At 75.2% G+C, this 12,109-nt stretch overlaps 1 protein-coding gene across 1 annotated transcript in view; it reads right to left on the bottom strand.

Moving 5' to 3' along the window:
- MCF2L (MCF.2 cell line derived transforming sequence like) overlaps positions 1-6,956 on the bottom strand; it is a 35,526-nt gene extending 28,570 nt beyond the window's left edge. Inside the window, exon 1 of the mRNA XM_037528674.2 lies at positions 6,922-6,956. The gene's annotated coding sequence lies outside the window, so the exon portion shown is untranslated. The remainder of the gene's footprint in view (positions 1-6,921) is intronic.
- Positions 6,957-12,109: the final 5,153 nt, after the last annotated feature.

A 12,109-nucleotide genomic window follows, 5' to 3' on the forward strand; every position in this document is an offset into this window, starting at 1 on the left:
CTGCCAGGGCCCGTGCTGCCCACTCAACAAACGCACGGCAGAAAAGCGCTGGCCCACCATTCCCCCCGGTCCCCACGCCCCGCTCTCGCCGGTCCCAGACCCTGCAGCTCCCGGATGTGACCCTGCACCAGAAAGGCCTGGGCAGGGCCCGACGGGCGCCGGTGCTGTCTCCTCCCAAGTGCTCGTGCCCAGGGCCTCTCCCTCCGGCTCTGGGCCAGGGCACAGATGCCCCCAGGGGTCACGTGGCAGACTCTGGGCCTGGGTGACTGCAGGGTACAACTGCCAAGGGAGACGGCCTGGGTGGGGAGGAGGAACCGGGCAGACATGACGCTCTGTCCAAATACTTTCCCTTTTTGCATTTACTACCAGGAAGCTCAAAGGAGATTTTGTGTTGATTTACAGTGAATGTGCCTCAAATGTATTTATCTGCTCCTTCTAGTGACGTCTGGTTTTGCTTCAAATTGTCCAGCCGACCTGCAAGCTGCTTCCAGAAAAAATCTGAATTCAACGTGCAGCCACTTTCCTGCTTGAAACCCAGAACCTCCCTCAAGAGAGCAGGTAGCAGCTTGCGCCTGCCGTCGGCCGGGCTGCTCTGACGGCTGCTTCTGTGCAGGACAGACAGGGCCGTCCCTCCCACCCACTTGGGAGCCACAGCGCCCGCCTGTGTCCCCGAGGGAGACACGGCCACTGTGTCCCCACACCCGCGGTGTGGCAGGCACGGGCCGCCTCTTGATGGCGCAGGGGTGGGGGCTGCCAGTGCCTCGCAGCCCTTCCAGATGGGGCCCTGGGCGCTCAGCCTCCCCAGACAGCGGGGCTGTGGCCCCGGTCCGCAGGGACGAGGGCCTGGCTCTGGCCTGCTCTCCCAGCGCCACACTCGCTGCAGACATCGGGCAGCTGGAGCCAGGGTAGCGGGAGCCGCTCTGGGAGAGGAGCGCGGGCAGCGGCAAGCTCCTCTCCCCAGACCACCCTCTCGGAGTGGAAATCAGCTGTAAAGCCTGACTTGAGGGCCTCCCTGGTGGCGCAGGGGTGAGTCTCACAGTGAAGCTGTCCCAGCCACTGCGGCCTGAGTCCATACCCAGCCAGGGAGCTACCCCCGTGGCGCAGCAGACCCCGCCTGTCTCCCCGCTGCTCCCCCCAGCAGTGGATTTCAGTGGATCCGCCTGTTCTGCTCCCCACTCTGACTCTGGGGAGTCCTCTGGACTGCACCCCAGCTCTTGGATGCATAAATAAATAAAATAAATCTTTGAAAAAACAACCTGGCTTGAAGCCTGCAAGACTCAAAATCGCGCGTCTGGCCAAGCAAATGCCCAAACGCTGCCCACGGCAAGGACGGCCCCTGGGCAGGCGCCGGGCACACAGGCCTGGCAGGGGGGCGGGCGGGGTGGAGGACGAGGCCGGGACGCTCCTCTGAGCTGACCGTGGGCACGGCCAGGGCCTCCAACCAGAGGCCGGGCCGCCCCTCCGGGCCCTCGCCCAGCCCCGGCCGAGCCTCCGGCCCAGGTTCCCCGAAGCAGGCAAAGCAGCCCCGGGCTCCACCCCTGGGCCGCTGGGCGGACACCGGCAGCCCCCACCCGGCCCGCCTCACCTGCCTCAGCCCTCGGGGGGCGCCTCCCGGCCCCGCGGCGCCTCCTGGGCATCAGCCAGAGCCGGCGCTGGGGGGCCCGCGCCGCAGCCATCTCAGCCATCGCGCTCGGCAGGGTCGGGGTCCAGGCCACGGGGATGGCCCGGGCTGCGGGGACGCGAGCGAGGGGCAGTGCGCGGGCCAGACAGGCCGGGGGCGCCCACAGCTGGGGTGGGAGCGCGGAGCTGCCCCCGGAGCTGGACACGGCCAGTCGGGGAGGCCGAGGTGGCCCCGGCCCCAGGGCGCCCGCTCGGCTCCGGCCTCACACCCGTGCGGCCAGCCGAGAGGGCGCCGCCCCGGAGCCCGGGCCAGGCGCGGCCGCGGCCTATTTTCAAGGCCCGGGTGTTTCCTTCCCGGCGAGGGTCTGCGCTGCCGCAGCTCGGGGCCAGGCCAGAGACACCTCCGCGCTCAGGAAGTCTCGAGTTCAAACAACCCCGAGGCGGAGGAAGGGCGGAGCGGCTGCAGGCGGGGGAGTTCCGCGCCCGTCCAGCTCGGGAGGAAGCGGGGGCGTCGCCTGGGCCAGGACCCCCGCTGGCCTGTGGGGGCCCCCCTGCTTCCTGCCCTGCCCGCCCGCACTGGGCACCCGCTGGCCGCCTCCACCTGGGCGCCGCCAGCAGCCCCGGGCGCGACCGAGACCCGCAGCACGCGCGGCCCAGGGCCCACGCTGGGCGGGCAGGGCCGGGGGCGCCCCCCGTCAGGAGGAAACAGCTGTGCGTCTGCCTGGCTGCCAGGCGCCGCTCCGGCCCGAGCCTCCGGGTCAGCCGGGTTCAGCAGGACAGAGGCTGCTCCGTGTCCATGAGGCCACCGCTCTGGGGCCCAGCCCGGCTCTGCCCCTCCCCCCCAAATGACGCAGAGAGCCCTGAGAACTGGCCAGAGCCTGGCAGGACCCCAGCAGGGCCAGGCCGCTGGCGCCACAGACCCAGGGCTCCAGAGCCCGGTTCTGATATGGGGGCCCCACCCACACCTGCCTTTCCTCTCTTGGATGTACTTGGGGGAGCAAACCTCTGGAACACACCGTGGGATTTTCCACTGGCCAATGAGCCCTGGTTCTCGCTGACCCGTCCCTGTGGGTGAGCCCGCGCTCAGCGTCAAGGACGGGTGCGGAGGCCCTGGGTGCAGAGGCCCTGGGTGCAGAGGCTCTGGGTGCAGGAGGAGGGTCTGTGCTGGAAAAGAAACGAGGACAGCCCCAGCCTGTGTCCCCGGAGCCACCACCTGTGCCAGCGTCACACCCAGTGCTTGAAAACAGCTTAGCGAGGAAGGGGGCACGAGACCGCACAAGACACTAGGCTGGGGAGCAGGCCTAGGAGGGCGTCACTGTGGATCTCCAGCTCATGGCAGGAAGCCTGAACCCCTCACACTCACGCGCAGACCCGCTGGCACCCTTCTGCCCGTCTCTTTCTGCCATGGCCCCGTGCCAGTGCCCAGCCTCTGACGGCTTCAGCAGGGGCGGTAGCACCTGAGCCTCTCACTGATCACAGCCCCGGAAAGCAGCCACGAGGGGATGGGGGGACACGTCACAAGTGCCGGAGCACCCCCAAAGAGCCTCGGTCCAGCAGAGCCCGAGCACGCCTGCGGGGGCCCCAGAGCTGGGGAGCGAAGGGAAACACCCCGAGGACACAAAACAGCCACGAGGTAAAGGCAGAAGGCAGAGGCGGCCACGTCTACAAGGAACAGTTAGGGGCGAACAGCCGAGTTAAGGGCGCGCACAGGCCTCGCCAGCAGCCACGCCCCACAGCCGGGAGAAGGAGCTCAGCAGCCGGACACCTGCAGACAGAGCGCCACAGAGGACAGGAATTTAAAAAGCGAAAATAGGGCCTCCCTGGTGGCGCAGGCGGTTGACCCCGCACTGTGACGCTGCCCGCAGCCTCTGCAGCGCGGGTTTGATCCGGCCGGCCGGCGAGGGTCCCACATGCTGCAGCAGACCTCTCCGGTCTCCCCGCTGCGCCCCTCAGCATGGATTTCGTCAGTCTGCCTGTTCTGCTCCCCGCTCTGTCTCTGATGAGTCCTCTCACCCCCGCACCTCTGGCCTGCACCCCGGATCTTGTATAAAAGTAAATAATCTTAAAAAATAAATAAATAAAAAGCAAAAATAGCGTAAGACTCCTCGGGGTAGCCCTTCGGGCCCCAGTACGACAGGGGCCCCATGAGGAGGCCTGAAAGAGAAGGAATGGCTGAAAACCACCTCAGCCTGGGAACAAGCCAGATGTAGCCGTCCGAGGGGCCCCAAAGCATGCGGGTGAGCCGACACCCGCAGATCTGCCCAGACACGAGAAGGCGGGCGCTGGGAGCCGGCCACGGGGGGCCGCGCCACGGACAGAAGACAGGGCGCCGGCCGGCCGGGCGTCGGGCTTCTCAGCAGAAACACCGCAAGCAGAGCGGGGCTGCCCACACCCAAAGTCCGTGCGGAGAGACAGTGGTACCCCAGGGTCCCCTGGGCTGCGAGCTTAGCATTCAAGGGGGGAGAGGAGGGAGGGGCTCTGGAACCGAAAGGCAAAACTGAAAGAATTTGTCAACACGGCGTGGCGGATGAAGGAAGCTCTAAGGGGTCACGGGAACCTCCGCGGGTCTAACCCTGCTCCCGCCAGACCCTGAACGGTTTCCTTCACAAGCAGGAAACGGCGGCAGCGACGGACACCCCAGCCGTTCAACGCGGAGGAGCGGGCGTGACGCCGGGCCCATCAGAGCGAGCTGGAGGCCGGGCCGCCCCGACAGCAGCCCCCCGCCCCCCACGTAGACCGTCACGCACCGCAAACACGGTCAGTGGAAGCGACACGCCAGACGGGGAAATGGAGCCTGAACAAAATGTGAAAGGAGACCGCCAGAGATCTAGAAAGACCCTGAGAAGCAGAAAGTTAACAACACAGCGATGCACAGTTCCGTCTCCATCACCACCCCGCGCGTGAGCCGCCTGACCCCCGAGCCCACCGCACAGAGCAGCGGCGGGGGCTTCCCCACGACACCGTCCTGCCGTCTGCAAAAACCCGTCTGCTCGCAAGGGCGACACGGGATCCCGGCGAGAGGCGAGAAGACAGTCTTGCAAACAACCACCCAGAAGAACAGTAACAGCGGCGCGTACGGCGGGTAAAGCACATTTTCAAACAAAGCCGGCGGTGACGGCAGGGCCGCCGCGTCAAGCTGGGGGCCGAGGCCGCGACAAGACGGGGCCCTTACAAGCGACACGCGCCGAGCGACGGACGGCGCCGAGGCAGACAGGCGAGGCCAGACTCGCAGGGAGACGCTGATGACCACGCAACGACACGCAGGGCTTTCAGACGTCACTTGCAGTAGTGGACGGAGCAACAGCACAAAGGACGGCGGAGGAAGCAACAGCCTCAGATGAGGCGCTAGAGCAGACAGGGCGACAGCCACCCCGAGTACTGCACCCCAGAGCCCCGCCGCGCTCTTCCCAAGCGCACACGGAGCGTTTGCAAGAAGCAGCCGCGCCGGGCAGCAAGGGGAGGTCCTCAAAACCAGAGATCGAAGCCGCTCCGAGCCTCTCTGGCCGCGGCGCCCGGAGCTTAGACACCGCCGTCGGGGGACGCGGGCCGCCGCGGACAGCCGAGACCGGAGGCGCGGGGACGGCGGGAAGGCCAGCCTCGGGCACCCCACGGGCAGCTCCGAGCCTGGAGGTGAGAGGCCGGCTGCCCGACGCGCAGGACGCCCCTGCTCTGGGGACACCGCGCCCGCGAGGGGAGAACCCCGCCACGGAACCGCTGTGGTGCCTGGACCCGCGCGAGCTGGAGGTGCCGCCCAGGAGGCCGCCGGGGCTTCTCAGGGAAACAGCAAAAGCGCTGGCGTTCGCGTGGGACTTCCCACCGGAGCGCGAGCTTCCCCGCCCGGACCTCCAGGTCCTCCGCGCAGCGGCCGCGCGGCGCTGGCACGGCCGGCCCAGGCCCGGGGCCCGCTCAGGGCCGGCGGCGCCATCAGGGCCCGCAGCGCCGGCAGCGCCTCCGCGGAGGCTGGACCCGAGCGCGGCCGGGGCGGCGGGCGGGGCCGGCCCGGCAGAGACGAGCCCCGAGCGAGCGGCTCCGGTTCGACGCGGGGTCAGGACAGCGCGGGGTGCCCCGGCCTCAGCCCCGGGGGCGTCGGGGGCGCGTGGCCCCAGGCGCGGGAAGCGGGAAAGAAGGAAGATCCCGCTGGGGCGCGCCCGCGTCAGGGCCCGGGGCCGGGGTCCCGCTGCCGGGAGAGGCTCGGGCTGTCCCCGGGCCGCGGCGAGGCCGCCGGGTGGAAGCGCCGGGAGGGGCCGCCGCGGCCCGCAGAGGCACCGCCTGGCGCTGGGGCGCGGGTCAGGGCCAGGCCGCGCCCCGGCCACACGCCCGCGCCCTGCACGGCCCTGCACGGGCAGCGACCCGAGGCGGCGGCCCGAGGGGCGCGGAGGGGCGCGGAGGGGCGCGGCCTCCGCGGTGACCTCGAGGCTCTCAGAGGGCGCGGCCCAGGCCCTGGGCCCAGGCTTCGTCCTGGGGGCCGCCCCGCCCCGCTCCCCGCTCCCCGCCGGCCGCCAACGGCCCCGCACGAGCCCCGAACCACCCTGCGGCCGAGGGGCCTTCCCGGCCCGCGCCCCTCCCTGCGGGGACCCCCCCCCCCCGCGCCGGGGCTGGCGGGCGGGCGGGCGCGGCGCAGGCACCGGCGTTCGGCCTGCGGTCCCTGCGGTCCCGGCTGCCCGCGACCCGGCCGGCGAGGTGGGCCGCGGGGAGGAGCCGGCGCTGCGGGGCGCGGGGTGGGGGGGGTGGCGCGCGGGGCGGGGCGGGGGCGCCGCTGCTCAGCCGGGGTGACATCGCCCGGCCCGCGCGGAGGGTCCCCGCGCCCCGCACGCGCCCCGGCACGCGCCCCGCCTCACGCAGGGCCGGGCGCGGCTCCCGGGGACGCCCTCCCGGGGCGCGCGGCCGAGCCGCGGGCAGCGAGTCGCGGCATCTCCGGGCGCGGCCCCGGGCGAGCGGGGAGGGGCGCGCGCCGGCCCCGCGCCCCCGACACCCGCCGCGGGGCCGGGCGGGGCGAGCCCCGGGAACGCCGACCTCCCCTCGGGGCCCGCCGCCCCGTTCCCCCGGCCCCGAGCCCCGCCACATTGTCCTCGGGCGCCCGCGCCCCGCCCGCCCGCCGCGCCCCGCCGCCCGCGCCCCGCCGCCCCCCACCCCGGCCCCCCGGCCCCCCGGCGCCCCCGGCCCCCGCCGCCCCCGGCGCGCCCCCGCCCCCGCCGCCCCCCACCCCGGCCCCGCCGCCCCCACCCCGGCCCCGCGGCGCGAGCGGCTGTCGCGGAGCCCCGGCTCGCCGGCGACGGCGCGGGGCCCGGGGGCTCCGCCTACCAGCGCGCCCGGAGACCGCGGCGAGCCGCCGCGCCAGGTCCGCCAGGGCCATGTCCTCGCGCCCGCGCCGGCCCCGCATCCCGCCGCCCGCCGCTCCGCCGGGGAAGGCGCCGGGGGCGCGGGCGCGGCGCGGGGAGGGGGCGCGGCGGCGACGCGCGCCCCGGATTGGTCGCGCGCCGGCGAGGGGCGCGGGGGGCGGGGGCTGCGCGGCGGAAGCGGAAGCGGCGGGCGGGCACCTGGCACCTGGGCGCGCCCCCCGCGGCCCCCAGCGCGCGCGCACCCCGCGCCCACAGGCACGCGGGCCCCGGGGCGCCCCCCCAGGCTCCCCGCCGCCCGCGCAGCGCTCCCCGGAGCGGAGGGGCCGGCGGCGGCGCCCCAGCCCTGCGGGCGGCCCCGCGCCGCGCGCCCGAGCGCCCCGGTTACCTGCAGCCGCCGCGGGGCAGGTGCAGAGGCCGCAGCGGCCGGGCGCGCCCTCCCCGCGCCGCCGCATCCGCCCGGCCGCGTCCGCGGGAGGCGGGTCCGCGCTGCGCACCGGGGCTCGCCGCCCGAGGACGCCGGCGCGCGGCGGGGCGGCGGCGCGCAGGGGGCTCCGGCCTCGCCGTCCGGGGCGCGCGGCCGGGCGGCACCTGCGGCGGGGAGAGGCCCGCGCGCCCGGCCCGACCGCCCCCGGCCCGGGCTCCCCCGCGGCCGCACGCCAGGAGGGGCGCCCCGAGGGCCGGGAGGAGACCAGCCGCGGGGCGGCTTCCAGGCGCGCGGGCTCCGGTGAGGCTGGACACAGCCGGCGCCCGCAGCGCGCCCGGGCCGGCGACGCGCGCGTGGAGGGACGCTGCGGGGCTGCGGGGCTGCGCCCCACCCTCTGAGCGCGGGGTCCCCGGGGTCCCCGCCGGCGCGGGGGGCGGGGGCGGCGCTCCAGGCCGCGGCCGCTCCCGCGGAACAAGCCCGGCTGCGCCTGCTGCGGGCGCAGGACAGGCCCGTGCCCGCCGGACACACGGCGGGGGGGGGGGGCCCAGCGGGTCGCCCAGGGCGCACGGCGGGCACGGCCGCGGGGCCTGCTCCAGGGAAGCGCCCTCGTCTCGCTGCCCGTGTCCGCAAAGCCCTGGCGGTGCGCGCGGCCCCGGCCCCACCCCGCGGGGGGCACCCCGCGGAGCCGGAGGGAACCGACACCTGGACACCCGCCCCTCCTGGGGCCGCGCGGAGAGGGACGGGGCGGGGGTGCGGAGGGAGGCGCCGAGGAGAGTGGACAGGGCGGGACCGCCCGCCCGCCCGGCTCCCCGCGGCTCCCCGCAGCTCCCCTGGGGCTGGCCAGGCCCCGGCCCGCAGACACGCAGACAGGGGGCGGGCAGGGCTCGCACCCCGCGGGCAGCCCCGGTGCGGGGGCAGGGCCGGGCCCTGGGCGCACCCGGAGCCCCGCACTCTGTTGCGGGGCGCGGCCATGGGGTCAGCCCAGGGGTCAGGCCCCGGGGGTCGGGGCCCCTCTGGCGCAGACAGGCCCTGTCTCCCCCCAGCCGACCCTGGCTGACATCCTCTCCAGGGTGCCCCGCCCACAGGCCGGATTGCCCCCCGCCCCAGCCTGCCCCGTCCACGCAGCCGGCCAGGACGTCCCTACACAGGGTGATGCCGGCTGGGAGGAGCCGCAGCCACACGCGGCTCTTGGCGCCTGGCCCTGTGCCCAGCCGCACTCCACGCCCCGCCTGCCCCAGGGCCCGTGGCCAGGCACCGGGGGTCGCCAGTCCCAGGGGCACCCAGGGGTCCACCCACGCCTTGGCCCGGGAGCCCGCGCCCTCCCGGCGGGGGCTTCCAGACGCAGCCGCCTCTCGGGTGCTGCGGGGAGCCGGGTCAGGGCGCAGCCCCGGGCACCCACCCACCCACGCGGGGCCTCGGAGGACAGCCACCCACCCACGCGGGGCCCCAGGGGGGCACCCACCCATGCGGGACCTCAGGGGGCACCTACCCACCCATGCAGGGGTGGGGGGGGCACCCACCCACGCAGGGGCCGGGGCGCCCACCCACACAGGGGCCTCAGGGGGCACCCACCCACCCACGCGGGGCCTGGGGGGCACCCACCCACGCAGGGACCCCGGGCCGCCCACCCACCCACGCAGGGGCCTCGGGGTGCCCACCCACCCACGCAGGGCCCGGCCCGGCCGATCTGAGCCTTCAGCTAGGCCACATGTCACGTGCCTGGCGTGCCGGCTCTGCGGGCCTCTGGCTCACCCGGGGGCGCCCCTTGCAGGGAGGACACGGGCCGAGGGTCTCCCCCAGGGGCTCCATGTGGGACGGGAGGCGCCAGGAGACCCGCCCTGCCCGGCCCCACAGAAGAGAGCGGGGCTGAGCGGCAGGAACGGAGCGGGCCTGGCCAGCGACCTGCTGTGTGCGGGGAAGCAGGTGCAGCCATGCGGGCGCTCCCCTGCGCCCCACTGCGCCCGGGCACTGGAACCCCCAGCCCAGGCCCGCAAACACCTCCCCCACGGGCCCTGGGGTGACGTGGGGGAGGACAGAGGGCAGCACCCCACCCCGAGGGGCACGGGTACCCCTGCTGCGGTTCCCGCCGCCCCCCCCACGCCGGGGCGCTGGACGCGGTGGGATGCCCTGCCCCCAGGGCCTGCGCTCGCCTCGGGGTCCGCCCCGGCCGCCAGCACCTGTGCCGAGTCACCGCCCAGGGCGCCCACGGCCGAGGCTGGGGTGCTCGCCCTGCCTGCGAGAAGACACCCGGAGGAGCGGCGCCGAGGGGGCCGCAGCCGCCCCACCGCGGGACAGTGGGGTCCCGCCCGCAGCAGCTCTGGAGGCCGCGGCTGCCCCAGGCCGGCTCCCCGCCTCAGGCAACGGGACAGGCGCCTCTCTGGGGGCCGCGCGGGGGAGTGGGGGCGACCCGGCTCGGGACCGGCGTGTGGGTGTGGGCCAAGCTGGCCCAGTCGGTTCCATTCCTCGCGGGGCTCGGCGCCCCCGGCCTGGGCCAGAGCCGCGGGCAGAGGACGCAGAGGACGCAGCCGCCCAGAGGTGGCCGGCACGGCCCCGAGTCCGCGCCGCTGGGCTGGGGTGGCCAGGCCTGGGGCTGCGGCTGTGGGCGCCCTCGCCCGCCCGCCCCTCTGCAGGGCGCTCGGCAGAGCAGGGGTTTGGGGTGCTGGCGCAGTCTCCTCCCCATGTCCCCTTTGTGGACACGCCTGGCTCCTCCAGGACGCTGCTTCCTCCCGGTCCCGGCCCTGGCTGGAGGTGGGGCCTTGTTTTGCTCCCCGGTGTCCCCACCATCACCATGGTGGGGGCGCGTCTCCCGTGACTGCGCCCCCAGGGCGGGGGGGGGAGCCAGGCCCTGCAGGTCAGCGTTGGGGCGGGCAGTCTCCAGAGCCGCAGTCCTGGCCCCGCTCCTCGGCCGGAACGGGCAGGTGTTGTCCAGCACGCTCTGCCCTTCCGGGCCCTGGCCAGGGCCGGCAGGGAGTCCTTGGTGCCGCTGGTGTCTCCAGGTGGCGGCTTCGCCCGCTCGCAGCCGGGCGCACTGGCCGGCCGGACCCACACGTGGCGGCCGCATCCTCCCTCCACCTCTGGACCCCTGCGTCCGCCTTTTCTCGCCGGGCCAGGCCTCGGCTTCCCAGTGCGCGCCCCGCGGTGCGGCGCCGAGGCCCGCTGGCCTGTGTGCACTGGCTCCCCACAGGCGGAGGGCGCGGCCCAGCTCAGGGGCCTCTGCTCCCCGCCTCGGAGAGGCTCCCGGACGGGGCCTCCACGTGCCCTCGTGGGGGGCGGCGCCCGTTTCCGCCTGGCCGGGCTGGCAGGGTGCTGACCCGCCTCCGCCGCGGGCACCGGGCCTGGCCCGCCCTGGCTGCAGCCGCCCACGGGCCCGGGCCGGGCCGTCTGCTTCAGGCCGCGGCGGCAGCCGCTGTCCATGGGTGACGGCGTCTGCGCTTCTGGGTGGGAGGGCAGCGTGGGGGCGTCCGTGGAGGGTCTCCCCGGCTTTCCACGGAGGCTTAGGTGTTTCAAAGGAAAGGCCGGCAAGGCCTCGAGGCCACTCACAGCCCGGGGCGAGCAAGCGCAGCCCGTCCCCGCCGGCCCTCCCGGCCGGACACCGGCGCTTCCGGGCGGGGGAGGGGGCCGCGGTCACCGGCACCCGAGGGCCGCCCACGCGCGCTGGGGCCTCCTGCAAGCCTGAGCTGGGCGTGGGGGCCTGGCTGGAGGGCAGCCGGGGCACGCGGGGTGGCTCGGGGTGGGGACCCCGTGGGAGCCGTGCCGGAGCCAGGCTTTCTGCCCCCTCTTCTGAGGCGCAGACACGGCTCCGTAACGCGAGTCGTCAGCGCACACGCGGCCACGGCCCCGGAGAAGGGGCGCTGCTGCCGCTCACCCGCTGCCTGGGCCTGAAGCCGCGTCCGTCGCAGGGCCTGGGAGGCAAGACGGGCCACGCACCTCACGGGGGGCAGGCGAGGTGACCCCGCGCCGCGGTGGGAGCCCCTGGCAGAGCCGCCTTGGCCTCAGCTGGCAGCGCCCGGGCACCCGGGGCACCTGCAGGGCGGGCGGCCGGCCCCGAGCCCTGTCCCGAGCCGGCAGCGGCTGCCGAGGGCCCGGTGCGGCCCCCGTGTGCGGCCTCCTCTCCTGGGGGTCAGGGCCCGCAGCCCAGCTCCGGGGCGGGTGGGCGCCCCAGCCTGCAGGCTCCTCCCCAAATGCACTTTGCCGTCCAGGTGCAAACTGGCCGCAGGTCGCGGGGCCGGCCCGGGAGCCCCGCAGCCCGGAAGGCCGCGGCCCCGGCCTCTGGCTCGCTCCCGGGGCCCCGCACCCCACCCACCCCTGTGACCTCTCGCGCTCACTTGCGCTCACTTGCGCAGCCCACCAGCGGCACCCGCGCCCCCGCCCCCGCCCCCCAGGAGGCGCGCCGGCCACGGAGAGAGCCTGAGGCCGCCCCCAGCCCTGTCTCCTGCTGGCCACGTCGGGGGCGCCTCCAGGGCGCGCTGCCCGGCCCAGAGGGGGCCGGGCCGCCCTCAGCAGCGCCGCCGTCTGGCTCCGGGCGGTGGAGCAGCGCGTGGGGCGCCCGCGGGCATCCGGCCGTCCCCACCCGGCGAGCCCAGGAGCGCCCAGGAGGGCCCAGGAGCGCCCGCCCGTTACCAGCAAATCCCAAATGTCTCGCTTTTACCGAAGCAGGAGCGCGCCGGGCCCGAGCGCGCGGAGCCTGCCTGGCCAGACCCCCGGGCCTCACACCAGCCCCGGGCTC

This window comes from Talpa occidentalis, unplaced genomic scaffold (genome assembly GCF_014898055.3).
Source record: "Talpa occidentalis isolate TD23 unplaced genomic scaffold, MPIMG_talOcc4v2.1 talOcc4.5, whole genome shotgun sequence".
NCBI classification, from domain to species: Eukaryota; Metazoa; Chordata; class Mammalia; order Eulipotyphla; family Talpidae; genus Talpa; species Talpa occidentalis.